We start from the raw sequence: 15805 nt of genomic DNA on the forward strand, positions 1-15805 counted from the left end.
TCTTTTACTACATATGAACATTTTTCACATTCTCCCGTGCAACTCGGCTGCTAGTACTCCTTTCATGCAGAATCTTAAGGTCCTAGCCCATGTCCAAGGCACCAAAGCCAGCTAAAAGGTCAATATTCAATACCTAAAACTTGAATTGTACTACATCTTACTGGCTATTACATCAACTTAGAAGCTTGATCTGTATTCTACTGTTGTGCTTTTAGTGTTTCAGCATATCGCAGCACGCGACATAGCTTTGCAGACGATAAGTACAACCGTTTCAGAGAGAAGAGCGGCCAATGTGACGATCTGGCTTTAAGTCGATTCGATAACAAATGACGAAAACGGACGGATTTCTCAGGTTTTTACTACACTTGAACAGTTTTCACATTCTCCCGTGCAACTCGGCTGCTAGTCCTCCTTTCATGCAGAATCTTAAGGTAACAGCTCATGTCCAAGGCACCAAAGCCAGCTAAAAAGTCAATAATCGATACCTAAAACTTGTATTGTACTACTTCTTACTGGATATTACATCAACTTAGAAGCTACATCTGTGTTCTACTGTGGTGCTTTTAGTGTCTCCGAATACCGCAGTACGCGAAATAGCTTTGCAGACGATAAGTACAACCGTTTCAGAGAGAAGAGCGGCCAATGTGACGATCTGGCTTTACATCGATTCAATAACAAATGACGAAAACGGACGGATGTCTCAGGTTTTTACTACATATGAACACTTTTCACATTCTCCCGTGCAACTCGGCTGCTAGCCCTCCTTTCATGCAGAATCTTAAGGTCCTAGCTCATGTCCAAGGCACCAAAGCCAGCTAAAAGATCAATATTCAATACCTATAACTTGAATTGTACTACCTCTTACTGGCTATTACATCAACTTAGAAGCTTCATCTGTGTTCTACTATGGTGCTTGTAGTGTCTCAGCCTACTGCAGCAAGCGACAGAGCTTTGCAGACGATAAGTACAACCGTTTCAGAGAGAAGAGCGGCCAATGTGTCGATATGGCTTTAAGTCGATGCGATAACAAATGAAGAAAACGGACGGATTTCTCAGGTTTTTACTACATATGAACACTTTTCACATTCTCCCGTTCAACTCGGCTGCTAGTCCTCCTTTCATGCAGAATCTTAAGGTCCTAGCTCATGTCCAAGGCACCAAAGCCAGCTAAAAAGCCAATAATCGATGCTTGAATTGTACTACTTCTTACTGGCTATTACATCAACTTAGAAGCTTGATCTGTATTCTACTATTGTGCTTTTAGTGTTTCAGCATATCGCAGCACGCGACATAGCTTTGCAGACGATAAGTACAACCGTTTCAGAGAGAAGAGCGGCCAATGTGACGATGTGGCTTTAAGTCGATTCGATAACAAATGACGAAAACGGACGTATTTCTCTGGTTTTTACTACATATGAACACTTTTCACATTCTCCCATGCAACTCGGCTGCTAGTCCTCCTTTCATGCAGAATCTTAAGGTCCTAGCTCATGTCCAAGGACCCAAAGCCAGCTAAAAGGTCAATATTCAATACCTAAAACTTGAATTGTACTACTTCTTACTGTCAATAATCGATACCTAAAACTTGTATTGTACTACTTCTTACTGGATATTACATCAACTTAGAAGCTACATCTGTGTTCTACTGTGGTGCTTTTAGTGTTTCAGCATATCGCAGCACGCGACATAGCTTTGCAGACGATAAGTACAACCGTTTCAGAGAGAAGAGCGGCCAATGTGACGATCTGGCTTTAAGTCGATTCGATAACAAATGACGAAAACGGACGGATTTCTCAGGTTTTTACTACACTTGAACAGTTTTCACATTCTCCCGTGCAACTCGGCTGCTAGTCCTCCTTTCATGCAGAATATTAAGGTCCTAGCTCATGTCCAAGGCACCAAAACCAGCTAAAAAGTCAACAATCAATACCTAAAACTTGAATTGTACTACTTCTTACTGGCTATTACATCAACTTAGAAGCTTCATCTGTGTTCTACTACGATGCTTTTAGTTTCTCCGCATACTGCAGCACGCGACATAGTTTTGCAGACGATAAGTACAACCGTTTCAGAGAGAAGAGCGGCCAATGTGACGATGTGGCTTTAAGTCGATTCGATAACAAATGACGAAAACGGACGGATGTCTCATTTTTTTACTACATATGAACATTTTTCACATTCTCCCATGCAACTCGGCTGCTAGTCCTCCTTTCATGCAGAATCTTAAGGTCCTAGCTCATGTCCAAGGACCCAAAGCCAGCTAAAAGGTCAATATTCAATACCTAAAACTTGAATTGTACTACTTCTTACTGTCAATAATCGATACCTAAAACTTGTATTGTACTACTTCTTACTGGATATTACATCAACTTAGAAGCTACATCTGTGTTCTACTGTGGTGCTTTTAGTGTTTCAGCATATCGCAGCACGCGACATAGCTTTGCAGACGATAAGTACAACCGTTTCAGAGAGAAGAGCGGCCAATGTGACGATCTGGCTTTAAGTCGATTCGATAACAAATGACGAAAACGGACGGATTTCTCAGGTTTTTACTACACTTGAACAGTTTTCACATTCTCCCGTGCAACTCGGCTGCTAGTCCTCCTTTCATGCAGAATCTTAAGGTAACAGCTCATGTCCAAGGCACCAAAGCCAGCTAAAAAGTCAATAATCGATACCTAAATCTTGAATTGTACTACTTCTTACTGGATATTACATCAACTTAGAAGCTACATCTGTGTTCTACTGTGGTGCTTTTAGTGTCTCCGAATACCGCAGTACGCGAAATAGCTTTGCAGACGATAAGTACAACCGTTTCAGAGAGAAGAGCGGCCAATGTGACGATCTGGCTTTACATCGATTCAATAACAAATGACGAAAACGGACGGATGTCTCAGGTTTTTACTACATATGAACACTTTTCACATTCTCCCGTGCAACTCGGCTGCTAGCCCTCCTTTCATGCAGAATCTTAAGGTCCTAGCTCATGTCCAAGGCACCAAAGCCAGCTAAAAGATCAATATTCAATACCTATAACTTGAATTGTACTACCTCTTACTGGCTATTACATCAACTTAGAAGCTTCATCTGTGTTCTACTATGGTGCTTGTAGTGTCTCCGAATACCGCAGCACGCGACAGAGCTTTGCAGACGATAAGTACAACCGTTTCAGAGAGAAGAGCGGCCAATGTGTCGATATGGCTTTAAGTCGATGCGATAACAAATGACGAAAACGGACGGATTTCTCAGGTTTTTACTACATATGAACACTTTTCACATTCTCCCGTTCAACTCGGCTGCTAGTCCTCCTTTCATGCAGAATCTTAAGGTCCTAGCTCATGTCCAAGGCACCAAAGCCAGCTAAAAAGCCAATAATCGATACTTGAATTGTACTACTTCTTACTGGCTATTACATCAACATAGAAGCTTGATCTGTATTCTACTATTGTGCTTTTAGTGTTTCAGCATATCGCAGCACGCGACATAGCTTTGCAGACGATAAGTACAACCGTTTCAGAGAGAAGAGCGGCCAATGTGACGATGTGGCTTTAACTCGATTCGATAACAAATGACGAAAACGGACGTATTTCTCTGGTTTTTACTACATATGAACACTTTTCACATTCTCCCGTGCAACGCGGCTGCTAGTCCTCCTTTCATGCAGAATATTAAGGTCCTAGCTCATGTCCAAGGCACCAAAACCAGCTAAAAAGTCAACAATCAATACCTAAAACTAGAATTGTACTACTTCTTACTGGCTATTACATCAACTTAGAAGCTTCTTCTGTGTTCTACTACGGTGCTTTTAGTTTCTCCGCATACCGCAGTACGCGACATAGTTGTGCAGACGATAAGTACAACCGTTTCAGAGAGAAGAGCGGCCAATGTGACGATGTGGCTTTAAGTCGATTCGATAACAAATGACGAAAACGGACGGATGTCTCATTTTTTTACTACATATCAACATTTTTCACATTCTCCCGTGCAACTCGGCTGCTAGTCCTCCTTTCATGCAGAATCTTAAGGTCCTAGCTCATGTCCAAGGCACCAAAGCCAGCTAAAAGGTCAATATTCAATACCTAAAACTTGAATTGTACTACTTCTTACTGTCAATAATCGATACCTAAAACTTGTATTGTACTACTTCTTACTGGATATTACATCAACTTAGAAGCTACATCTGTGTTCTACTGTGGTGCTTTTAGTGTCTCCGAATACCGCAGTACGCGACATAGCTTTGCAGACGATAAGTACAACCGTATCAGAGAGAAGAGCGGCCAATGTGACGATCTGGCTTTACATCGATTCAATAACAAATGACGAAAACGGACGGATGTCTCAGGTTTTTACTACATATGAACACTTTTCACATTCTCCCGTGCAACTCGGCTGCTAGCCCTCCTTTCATGCAGATTCTTAAGGTCCTAGCTCATGTCCAAGGCACCAAAGCCAGCTAAAAGGTCAATATTCAATACCTATAACTTGAATTGTACTACCTCTTACTGGCTATTACATCAACTTAGAAGCTTCATCTGTGTTCTACTATGGTGCTTGTAGTGTCTCAGCATACCGCAGCACGCGACAGAGCTTTGCAGACGATAAGTACAACCGTTTCAGAGGGAAGAGCGGCCAATGTGTCGATATGGCTTTAAGTCGATGCGATAACAAATGACGAAAACGGACGGATTTCTCAGGTTTTTACTACATATGAACACTTTTCACATTCTCCCATGCAACTCGGCTGCTAGTCCTCCTTTCATGCAGAATCTTAAGGTCCTTGCTCATGTCCAAGGCACCAAAGCCAGCTAAAATTCAATAATCGATACCTAAAACTTGAATTGGACTACTTCTTACTGGCTATTACATCAAATTAGACGCTTCATCTGTGTTCTATTATGGTGCTTTTCCTGTTTCCTCCTACGGCAACACGCGACATAGCTTTGCAGACGATAAGTACAACCATTTCAGAGAGAAGATCGGCCAATGTGACGATCTGGCTTTAAGTCGATTCGATAACAAATGACGAAAACGGACGGATTTCTCAGGTTTTTACTACATATGAACACTTTTCACATTCTCCCGTGCAACTCGGCTGCTAGTCCTCCTTTCATGCAGAATCTTAAGGTCCTAGCTCATGTCCAAGGCACCAAAGCCAGCTAAAAGGTCAATATTCAATACCTAAAACTTGAATTGTACTACATCTTACTGGCTATTACATCAACTTAGAAGCTTGATCTGTATTCTACTATTGTGCTTTTAGTGTTTCAGCATATCGCAGCACGCGACATAGCTTTGCAGACGATAAGTACAACCGTTTCAGAGAGAAGAGCGGCCAATGTGACGATCTGGCTTTAAGTCGATTCGATAACAAATGACGAAAACGGACGGATTTCTCAGGTTTTTACTACACTTGAACAGTTTTCACATTCTCCCGTGCAACTCGGCTGCTAGTCCTCCTTTCATGCAGAATCTTAAGGTAACAGCTCATGTCCAAGGCACCAAAGCCAGCTAAAAAGTCAATAATCGATACCTAAAACTTGTATTGTACTACTTCTTACTGGATATTACATCAACTTAGAAGCTACATCTGTGTTCTACTGTGGTGCTTTTAGTGTCTCCGAATACCGCAGTACGCGAAATAGCTTTGCAGACGATAAGTACAACCGTTTCAGAGAGAAGAGCGGCCAATGTGACGATCTGGCTTTACATCGATTCAATAACAAATGACGAAAACGGACGGATGTCTCAGGTTTTTACTACACATGAACACTTTTCACATTCTCCCTTGCAACTCGGCTGCTAGCCCTCCTTTCATGCAGAATCTTAAGGTCCTAGCTCATATCCAAGGCACCAAAGCCAGCTAAAAGGTCAATATTCAATACCTATAACTTGAATTGTACTACCTCTTACTGGCTATTACATCAACTTAGAAGCTTCATCTGTGTTCTACTATGGTGCTTGTAGTGTCTCAGCATACCGCAGCACGCGACAGAGCTTTGCAGACGATAAGTACAACCGTTTCAGAGAGAAGAGCGGCCAATGTGTCGATATGGCTTTAAGTCGATGCGATAACAAATGACGAAAACGGACGGATTTCTCAGGTTTTTACTACATATGAACACTTTTCACATTCTCCCGTTCAACTCGGCTGCTAGTCCTCCTTTCATGCAGAATCTTAAGGTCCTAGCTCATGTCCAAGGCACCAAAGCCAGCTAAAAAGCCAATAATCGATACTTGAATTGTACTACTTCTTACTGGCTATTACATCAACATAGAAGCTTGATCTGTATTCTACTATTGTGCTTTTAGTGTTTCAGCACATCGCAGCACGCGACATAGCTTTGCAGACGATAAGTACAACCGTTTCAGAGAGAAGAGCGGCCAATGTGACGATGTGGCTTTAACTCGATTCGATAACAAATGACGAAAACGGACGTATTTCTCTGGTTTTTACTACATATGAACACTTTTCACATTCTCCCGTGCAACTCGGCTGCTAGTCCTCCTTTCATGCAGAATATTAAGGTCCTAGCTCATGTCCAAGGCACCAAAACCAGCTAAAAAGTCAACAATCAATACCTAAAACTAGAATTGTACTACTTCTTACTGGCTATTACATCAACTTAGAAGCTTCATCTGTGTTCTACTACGGTGCTTTTAGTTTCTCCGCATACCGCAGTACGCGACATAGTTGTGCAGACGATAAGTACAACCGTTTCAGAGAGAAGAGCGGCCAATGTGACGATGTGGCTTTAAGTCGATTCGATAACAAATGACGAAAACGGACGGATGTCTCATTTTTTTACTACATATGAACATTTTTCACATTCTCCCGTGCAACTCGGCTGCTAGTCCTCCTTTCATGCAGAATCTTAAGGTCCTAGCTCATGTCCAAGGCACCAAAGCCAGCTAAAAGGTCAATATTCAATACCTATAACTTGAATTGTACTACCTCTTACTGGCTATTACATCAACTTAGAAGCTTCATCTGTGTTCTACTATGGTGCTTGTAGTGTCTCAGCATACCGCAGCACGCGACAGAGCTTTGCAGACGATAAGTACAACCGTTTCAGAGGGAAGAGCGGCCAATGTGTCGATATGGCTTTAAGTCGATGCGATAACAAATGACGAAAACGGACGGATTTCTCAGGTTTTTACTACATATGAACACTTTTCACATTCTCCCGTGCAACTCGGCTGCTAGTCCTCCTTTCATGCAGAATCTTAAGGTCCTAGCTCATGTCCAAGGCACCAAAGCCAGCTAAAATTCAATAATCGATACCTAAAACTTGAATTGGACTACTTCTTACTGGCTATTACATCAAATTAGACGCTTCATCTGTGTTCTATTATGGTGCTTTTCCTGTTTCCTCCTACGGCAACACGCGACATAGCTTTGCAGACGATAAGTACAACCATTTCAGAGAGAAGATCGGCCAATGTGACGATCTGGCTTTAAGTCGATTCGATAACAAATGACGAAAACGGACGGATTTCTCAGGTTTTTACTACATATGAACACTTTTCACATTCTCCCGTGCAACTCGGCTGCTAGTCCTCCTTTCATGCAGAATCTTAAGGTCCTAGCTCATGTCCAAGGCACCAAAGCCAGCTAAAAGGTCAATATTCAATACCTAAAACTTGAATTGTACTACATCTTACTGGCTATTACATCAACTTAGAAGCTTGATCTGTATTCTACTATTGTGCTTTTAGTGTTTCAGCATATCGCAGCACGCGACATAGCTTTGCAGACGATAAGTACAACCGTTTCAGAGAGAAGAGCGGCCAATGTGACGATCTGGCTTTAAGTCGATTCGATATCAAATGACGAAAACGGACGGATTTCTCAGGTTTTTACTACACTTGAACAGTTTTCACATTCTCCCGTGCAACTCGGCTGCTAGTCCTCCTTTCATGCAGAATCTTAAGGTAACAGCTCATGTCCAAGGCACCAAAGCCAGCTAAAAAGTCAATAATCGATACCTAAAACTTGTATTGTACTACTTCTTACTGGATATTACATCAACTTAGAAGCTACATCTGTGTTCTACTGTGGTGCTTTTAGTGTCTCCGAATACCGCAGTACGCGAAATAGCTTTGCAGACGATAAGTACAACCGTTTCAGAGAGAAGAGCGGCCAATGTGACGATCTGGCTTTACATCTATTCAATAACAAATGACGAAAACGGACGGATGTCTAAGGTTTTTACTACACATGAACACTTTTCACATTCTCCCTTGCAACTCGGCTGCTAGCCCTCCTTTCATGCAGAATCTTAAGGTCCTAGCTCATATCCAAGGCACCAAAGCCAGCTAAAAGATCAATATTCAATACCTATAACTTGAATTGTACTACCTCTTACTGGCTATTACATCAACTTAGAAGCTTCATCTGTGTTCTACTATGGTGCTTGTAGTGTCTCAGCATACCGCAGCACGCGACAGAGCTTTGCAGACGATAAGTACAACCGTTTCAGAGAGAAGAGCGGCCAATGTGTCGATATGGCTTTAAGTCGATGCGATAACAAATGACGAAAACGGACGGATTTCTCAGGTTTTTACTACATATGAACACTTTTCACATTCTCCCGTGCAACTCGGCTGCTAGTCCTCCTTTCATGCAGAATCTTAAGGTCCTAGCTCATGTCCAAGGCACCAAAGCCAGCTAAAAAGCCAATAATCGATACTTGAATTGTACTACTTCTTACTGGCTATTACATCAACTTAGAAGCTGGATCTGTATTCTACTATTGTGCTTTTAGTGTTTCAGCATATCGCAGCACGCGACATAGCTTTGCAGACGATAAGTACAACCGTTTCAGAGAGAAGAGCGGCCAATGTGACGATGTGGCTTTAAGTCGATTCGATAACAAATGACGAAAACGGACGGATGTCTCATTTTTTTACTACATATGAACATTTTTCACATTCTCCCGTGCAACTCGGCTGCTAGTCCTCCTTTCATGCCGAATCTTAAGGTCCTAGCTCATGTCCAAGGCACCAAAGCCAGCTAAAAGGTCAATATTCAATACCTAAAACTTGAATTGTACTACTTCTTACTGTCAATAATCGATACCTAAAACTTGTATTGTACTACTTCTTACTGGATATTACATCAACTTAGAAGCTACATCTGTGTTCTACTGTGGTGCTTTTAGTGTCTCCGAATACCGCAGTACGCGACATAGCTTTGCAGACGATAAGTACAACCGTTTCAGAGAGAAGAGCGGCCAATGTGACGATCTGGCTTTACATCGATTCAATAACAAATGACGAAAACGGACGGATGTTCAGGTTTTTACTACATATGATCACTTTTCACATTCTCCCGTGCAACTCGGCTGCTAGCCCTCCTTTCATGCAGAATCTTAAGGTCCTAGCTCATGTCCAAGGCACCAAAGCCAGCTAAAAGGTCAATATTCAATACCTATAACTTGAATTGTACTACCTCTTACTGGCTATTACATCAACTTAGAAGCTTCATCTGTGTTCTACTATGGTGCTTGTAGTGTCTCAGCACGCGACCGCAGCACGCGACAGAGCTTTGCAGACGATAAGTACAACCGTTTCAGAGAGAAGAGCGGCCAATGTGTCGATATGGCTTTAAGTCGATGCGATAACAAATGACGAAAACGGACGGATTTCTCAGGTTTTTACTACATATGAACACTTTTCACATTCTCCCGTGCAACTCGGCTGCTAGTCCTCCTTTCATGCAGAATCTTAAGGTCCTAGCTCATGTCCAAGGCACCAAAGCCAGCTAAAATTCAATAATCGATACCTAAAACTTGAATTGGACTACTTCTTACTGGCTATTACATCAACTTAGAAGCTTCATCTGTGTTCTATTATGGTGCTTTTCCTGTTTCCGCCTACGGCAACACGCGACATAGCTTTGCAGACGATAAGTACAACCATTTCAGAGAGAAGATCGGCCAATGTGACGATCTGGCTTTAAGTCGATTCGATAACAAATGACGAAAACGGACGTATTTCTCTGGTTTTTACTACATATGAACACTTTTCACATTCTCCCGTGCAACTCGGCTGCTAGTCCTCCTTTCATGCAGAATCTTTAGGTCCTAGCCCATGTCCAAGGGACCAAAGCCAGCTAATAAGTCAATAACCGATACATAAAACTTTAATTGGACTACTTCTTCCTGGCTATTACATCAACTTAGAAGCTTCATCTGTGTTCTGTTATGGTGCTTTTCCTGTTTCCGCCTACGGCAACACGCGACATAGCTTTGCAGACGATAAGTAGAACCGTTTCAGAGAGAAGAGCGGCCAATGTGACGATGTGGCTTTAAGTCGATTCGATAACAAATGACGAAAACGGACGGATGTCTCATTTTTTTACTACATATGAACACTTTTCACATTCTCCCGTGCCACTCGGCTACTAGTCCTCCTTTCATGCAGAACCTTAAGGTCCTAGCTCATGTCCAAGGCACCAAAGCCAGCTAAAAGGTCAATATTCAAAACCTAAAACTTGAATTGTACTACTTCTTACTGGCTATTACATCAACTTAGAAGCGTGATCTGTGTTCTACTATGGTGCTTTTAGTGTCTCAGCATACCGCAGCACGCGACATAGCTTTGCAGACGATAAGTACAACCGTTTCAGAGAGAAGAGCGGCCAATGTGACGATGTGGCTTTAAGTCGATTCGATAACAAATGACGAAAACGGACGGATGTCTCATTTTTTTACTACATATGAACACTTTTCACATTCTCCCGTGCAACTCGGCTGCTAGCCCTCCTTTCATGCAGAATCTTAAGGTCCTAGCTCATGTCCAAGGCACCAAAGCCAGCTAAAAGGTCAATATTCAATACCTATAACTTGAATTGTACTACCTCTTACTGGCTATTACATCAACTTAGAAGCTTCATCTGTGTTCTACTATGGTGCTTGTAGTGTCTCAGCATACCGCAGCACGCGACAGAGCTTTGCAGACGATAAGTACAACCGTTTCAGAGAGAAGAGCGGCCAATGTGTCGATATGGCTTTAAGTCGATGCGATAACAAATGACGAAAACGGACGGATTTCTCAGGTTTTTACTACATATGAACACTTTTCACATTCTCCCGTGCAACTCGGCTGCTAGTCCTCCTTTCATGCAGAATCTTAAGGTCCTAGCTCATGTCCAAGGCACCAAAGCCAGCTAAAAAGTCAATAACCGATACATAAAACTTGAATTGGACTACTTCTTACTGGCTATTACATCAACTTAGAAGCGTGATCTGTGTTCTACTATGGTGCTTTTAGTGTCTCAGCATACCGCAGCACGCGACAGAGCTTTGCAGACGATAAGTACAACCGTTTCAGAGAGAAGAGAGGCCAATGTTACGATCTGGCTTTAAGTCGATTCGATAACAATTGACGAAAACGGACGGATTTCTCAGGTTTGTACTACATATGAACACTTTTCACATTCTGACGTGCAACTCGGCTGCTAGTCCTCCTTTCATGCAGAATCTTAAGGTCCTAGCTCATGTCCAAGGCACCAAAGCCAGCTACAAAGTCAATAACCGATACATAAAACTTGAATTGTACTACTTCTTACTGGCTATTACATCAACTTAGAAGCGTGATCTGTGTTCTACTATGGTGCTTTTAGTGTCTCAGCATACCGCAGCACGCGACATAGCTTTGCAGACGATAAGTACAACCGTTTCAGAGAGAAGATCGGCCAATGTGACGATCTGGCTTTTAAGTCGATTCGATAACAAATGACGAAAACAGACGGATTTCTCATTTTTTTACTACATATGAACACTTTTCACATTCTCCCGTGCAACTCGGCTGCTAGTCCTCCTTTCATGCAGAATCTTAAGGTCCTAGCTCATGTCCAAGGCACCAAAGCCAGCTAAAAAGTCAATAACCGATACCTAAAACTTGAATTGTACTACTTCTTACTGGCTATTACATCATTTTAGAAGCTTCATCTGTGTTCTACTATGGTGCTTTTAGTGTCTCCGAATACCGCAGTACGCGACATAGCTTTGCAGACGATAAGTACAACCGTTTCAGAGAGAAGAGCGGCCAATGTGTCGATCTGGCTTTAAGTCGATTCGAAAACAAATGACGAAAAGGGACGGATTTCTCAGGTATTTACTACATATGAACACTTTTCACATTCTCCCGTGCAACTCGGCTGCTAGTCCTCCTTTCATGCAGAATCTTAAGGTCCTAGCTCATGTCCAATGCACCAAAGCCAGCTAAATAGTCAATAATCAATACCTAAAACTTGAATTTTACTAATTCTTACTGGGTATTACATCAACTTACAAGCTTCATCTGTGTTCTACTATGGTGCTTTTAGTGTCTCAGCATACCGCAGCACGCGACATAGCTTAGCAGACGATAAGTACAACCGTTTCAGAGAGAAGAGCGGCCAATGTGACGATCTGGCTTTAAGTCGATTCGATAACAAATGACGAAAACGGACGGATGTCTCAGGTTTTTACTGCATATGAACACTTTTCACATTCTCCCGTGCAACTCGGCTGCTAGTCCTCCATTCATGCAGAATCTTAAGGTCCTAGGTCATGTCCAAGGCACCAAAGCCAGCTAAAAAATCAATAATCGATACCTAAAACTTGAATTGTACTACTTCTTACTGGCTATTACATTAACTTAGAAGCTTCATCTGTGTTCTACTATGGCGCTTTTAGTGTCTCCGCATACCGCTGCACGCGACATAGCTTTGTAGACGATAAGGACAACCGTTTCAGAGAGAAGAGCGGCCAATGTGACGATCTGGCTTTAAGTCAATTCGATAACAAATGACGAAAACGGACGGATTTATTAGGTTTTTACTACATATGAACACTTTTCACATTCTCCCGTGCAACTCGGCTGCTAGTCCTCCTTTCATGCAGAATCCTAAGGTCCTAGCTCATGTCCAAGGCACCAAAGCCAGCTAAAAAGTAAAAAATCGATACACAAATCTTGAATTGGATTACTTCTTACTGGCTATTACATCAACTTAGATGCTTCATCTGTTCCTACTATGGTGAGTTTAGTGTCTCCGCATACCACAGCTCGCGACATAGCTTTGCAGACGATAAGTACAACCGTTTCAGAGAGAAGAGCGGCTAATGTGACGATCTGGCTTTAAGTCGATTCGATAACAAATGACGAAAACGGACGGATTTCTAAGGTTTTTACTACATATGAACACTTTTCACATTCTCCCGTGCAACTCGGCTGCTAGTCCTCCTTTCATGCAGAATATTAAGATCCAAGCTCATCTCCAAGGCACTAAAGCCAGCTAAAAAGTCAATAATCAATACCTAAAACTAGAATTGTACTACTTCTTACTGGCTATTACATCAACTTAGAAGCTTCATCTGTGTTCTACTACGGTGCTTTTAGTTTCTCCGCATACCGCAGCACACGACATAGTTTTGCAGACGATAAGTACAACCGTTTCAGAGAGAAGAGCGGCCAATGTGACGATGTGGCTTTAAGTCGATTCGATAACAAATGACGAAAACGGACGGATGTCTCATTTTTTTACTACATATGAACACTTTTCACATTCTCCCGTGCAACTCGGCTGCTAGTCCTCCTTTCATGCAGAACCTTAAGGTCCTAGCTCATGTCCAAGGCACCAAAGCCAGCTAAAAATTCAATATTCAATACCTAAAACTTGAATTGTACTACTTCTTACTGGCTATTACATCAACTTAGAAGCTTCATCTGTGTTCTACTATGGTGCTTTTAGTGTCTCCGCATACCGCAGCACGCGACATAGCTTTGCAGACGATAAGTACAACCGTTTCAGAGAGAAGAGCGGCGAATGTGACGATCTAGCTTTAAGTCGATTCGATAACAAATGACGAAAACGGACGGATGTCTCAGGTTTTTACTGCATATGAACACTTTTCACATTCTCCCGTGCAACTCGGCTGCTAGTCCTCCTTTCATGCAGAATCTTAAGGTCCTAGCTCATGTCCAAGGCACCAAAGCCAGCTAAAAAGTCAATAATCGATACCTAAAACTTGAATTGTACTACTTCTTACTGGCTATTACATTAACTTAGAAGCTTCATCTGTGTTCTACTATGGTGCTTTTAGTGTCTCCGCATACCGCAGCACGCGACATAGCTTTGTAGACGATAAGTACAACCGTTTCAGAGAGAAGAGCGGCCAATGTGACGATCTGGCTTTAAGTCAATTCGGTAACAAATGACGAAAACGGACGGATTTCTCAGGTTTTTATTACATATGAACACTTTTCACATTCTCCCGTGCAACTCGGCTGCTAGTCCTCCTTTCATGCAGAATCTTAAGGTCCTAGCTCATGTCCAATGCACCAAAGCCAGCTAAAAAGTAAATAATCGATACCCAAATCTAGAATTGGATTACTTCTTACTGGCTATTACATCAACTTAGATGCTTCATCTGTTCCTACTATGGTGAGTTTAGTGTCTCCGCATACCACAGCTCGCGACATAGCTTTGCAGACGATAAGTACAACCGTTTCAGAGAGAAGAGCGGCCAATGTGACGATCTGGCATTAAGTCTATTCGATAACAAATGACGAAAACGGACGGATTTCTCAGGTTTTTACTACATATGAACACTTTTCACATTCTCCCGTGCAACTCGGCTGCTAGTCCTCCTTTCATGCAGAATCTTAAGGTCCTAGCTCATGTCCAAGGCACCAAAGCCAGCTAAAAGGTCAATATTCAATACCTATAACTTGAATTGTACTACCTCTTACTGGCTATTACATCAACTTAGAAGCTTCATCTGTGTTCTACTATGGTGCTTGTAGTGTCTCAGCATACCGCAGCACGCGACAGAGATTTGCAGACGATAAGTACAACCGTTTCAGAGAGAAGAGCGGCAAATGTGACGATCTGGCTTTAAGTCGATTCGATAACCAATGACGAAAACAGACGTATTTCTCAGGTTTTTACTACATTTGAACACTTTTCACATTCTCTCATGCAACTCGGCTGCTAGTCCTCCTTTCATGCAGAATATTAAGGTCCTAGCTCATGTCCAAGGCACCAAAGCCAGCTAAAAATTCAATATTCAATACCTAAAACTTGAATTGTACTACTTCTTACTGGCTATTACATCAACTTAGAAGCTTCATCTGTGTTCTACTATGGTGCTTTTAGTGTCTCAGCATACCGCAGCACGCGACATAGCTTAGCAGACGATAAGTACAACCGTTTCAGAGAGAAGAGCGGCCAATGTGACGATCTGGCTTTAAGTCGATTCGATAACCAATGACGAAAACAGACGTATTTCTCAGGTTTTTACTACATTTGAACACTTTTCACATTCTCTCATGCAACTCGGCTGCTAGTCCTCCTTTCATGCAGAATATTAAGGTCCTAGCTCATGTCCAAGGTACCAAAGCCAGCTAAAAATTCAATATTCAATACCTAAAACTTGAATTGTACTAATTCTTACTGGGTATTACATCAAGTTACAAGCTTCATCTGTGTTCTACTATGGTGCTTTTAGTGTCTCCGCATACCGCAGCACGCGACATAGCTTTGCAGACGATAAGTACAAGCGTTTCAGAGAGAAGAGCGGCCAATGTGACGATCTGGCTTTAAGTCGATTCGATAACCAATGACGAAAACAGACGTATTTCTCAGGTTTTTACTACATTTGAACACTTTTCACATTCCCTCATGCAACTCGGCTGCTAGTCCTCCTTTCATGCAGAATATTAAGGTCCTAGCTCATGTCCAAGGCACCAAAGCCAGCTAAAAATTCAATATTCAATAACTAAAACTTGAATTGTACTACTTCTTACTGGCTATTAC

The sequence above is a fragment of the Schistocerca gregaria genome, unplaced genomic scaffold, assembly GCF_023897955.1.
Source record: "Schistocerca gregaria isolate iqSchGreg1 unplaced genomic scaffold, iqSchGreg1.2 ptg000198l, whole genome shotgun sequence".
Taxonomy (NCBI): domain Eukaryota; kingdom Metazoa; phylum Arthropoda; class Insecta; order Orthoptera; family Acrididae; genus Schistocerca; species Schistocerca gregaria.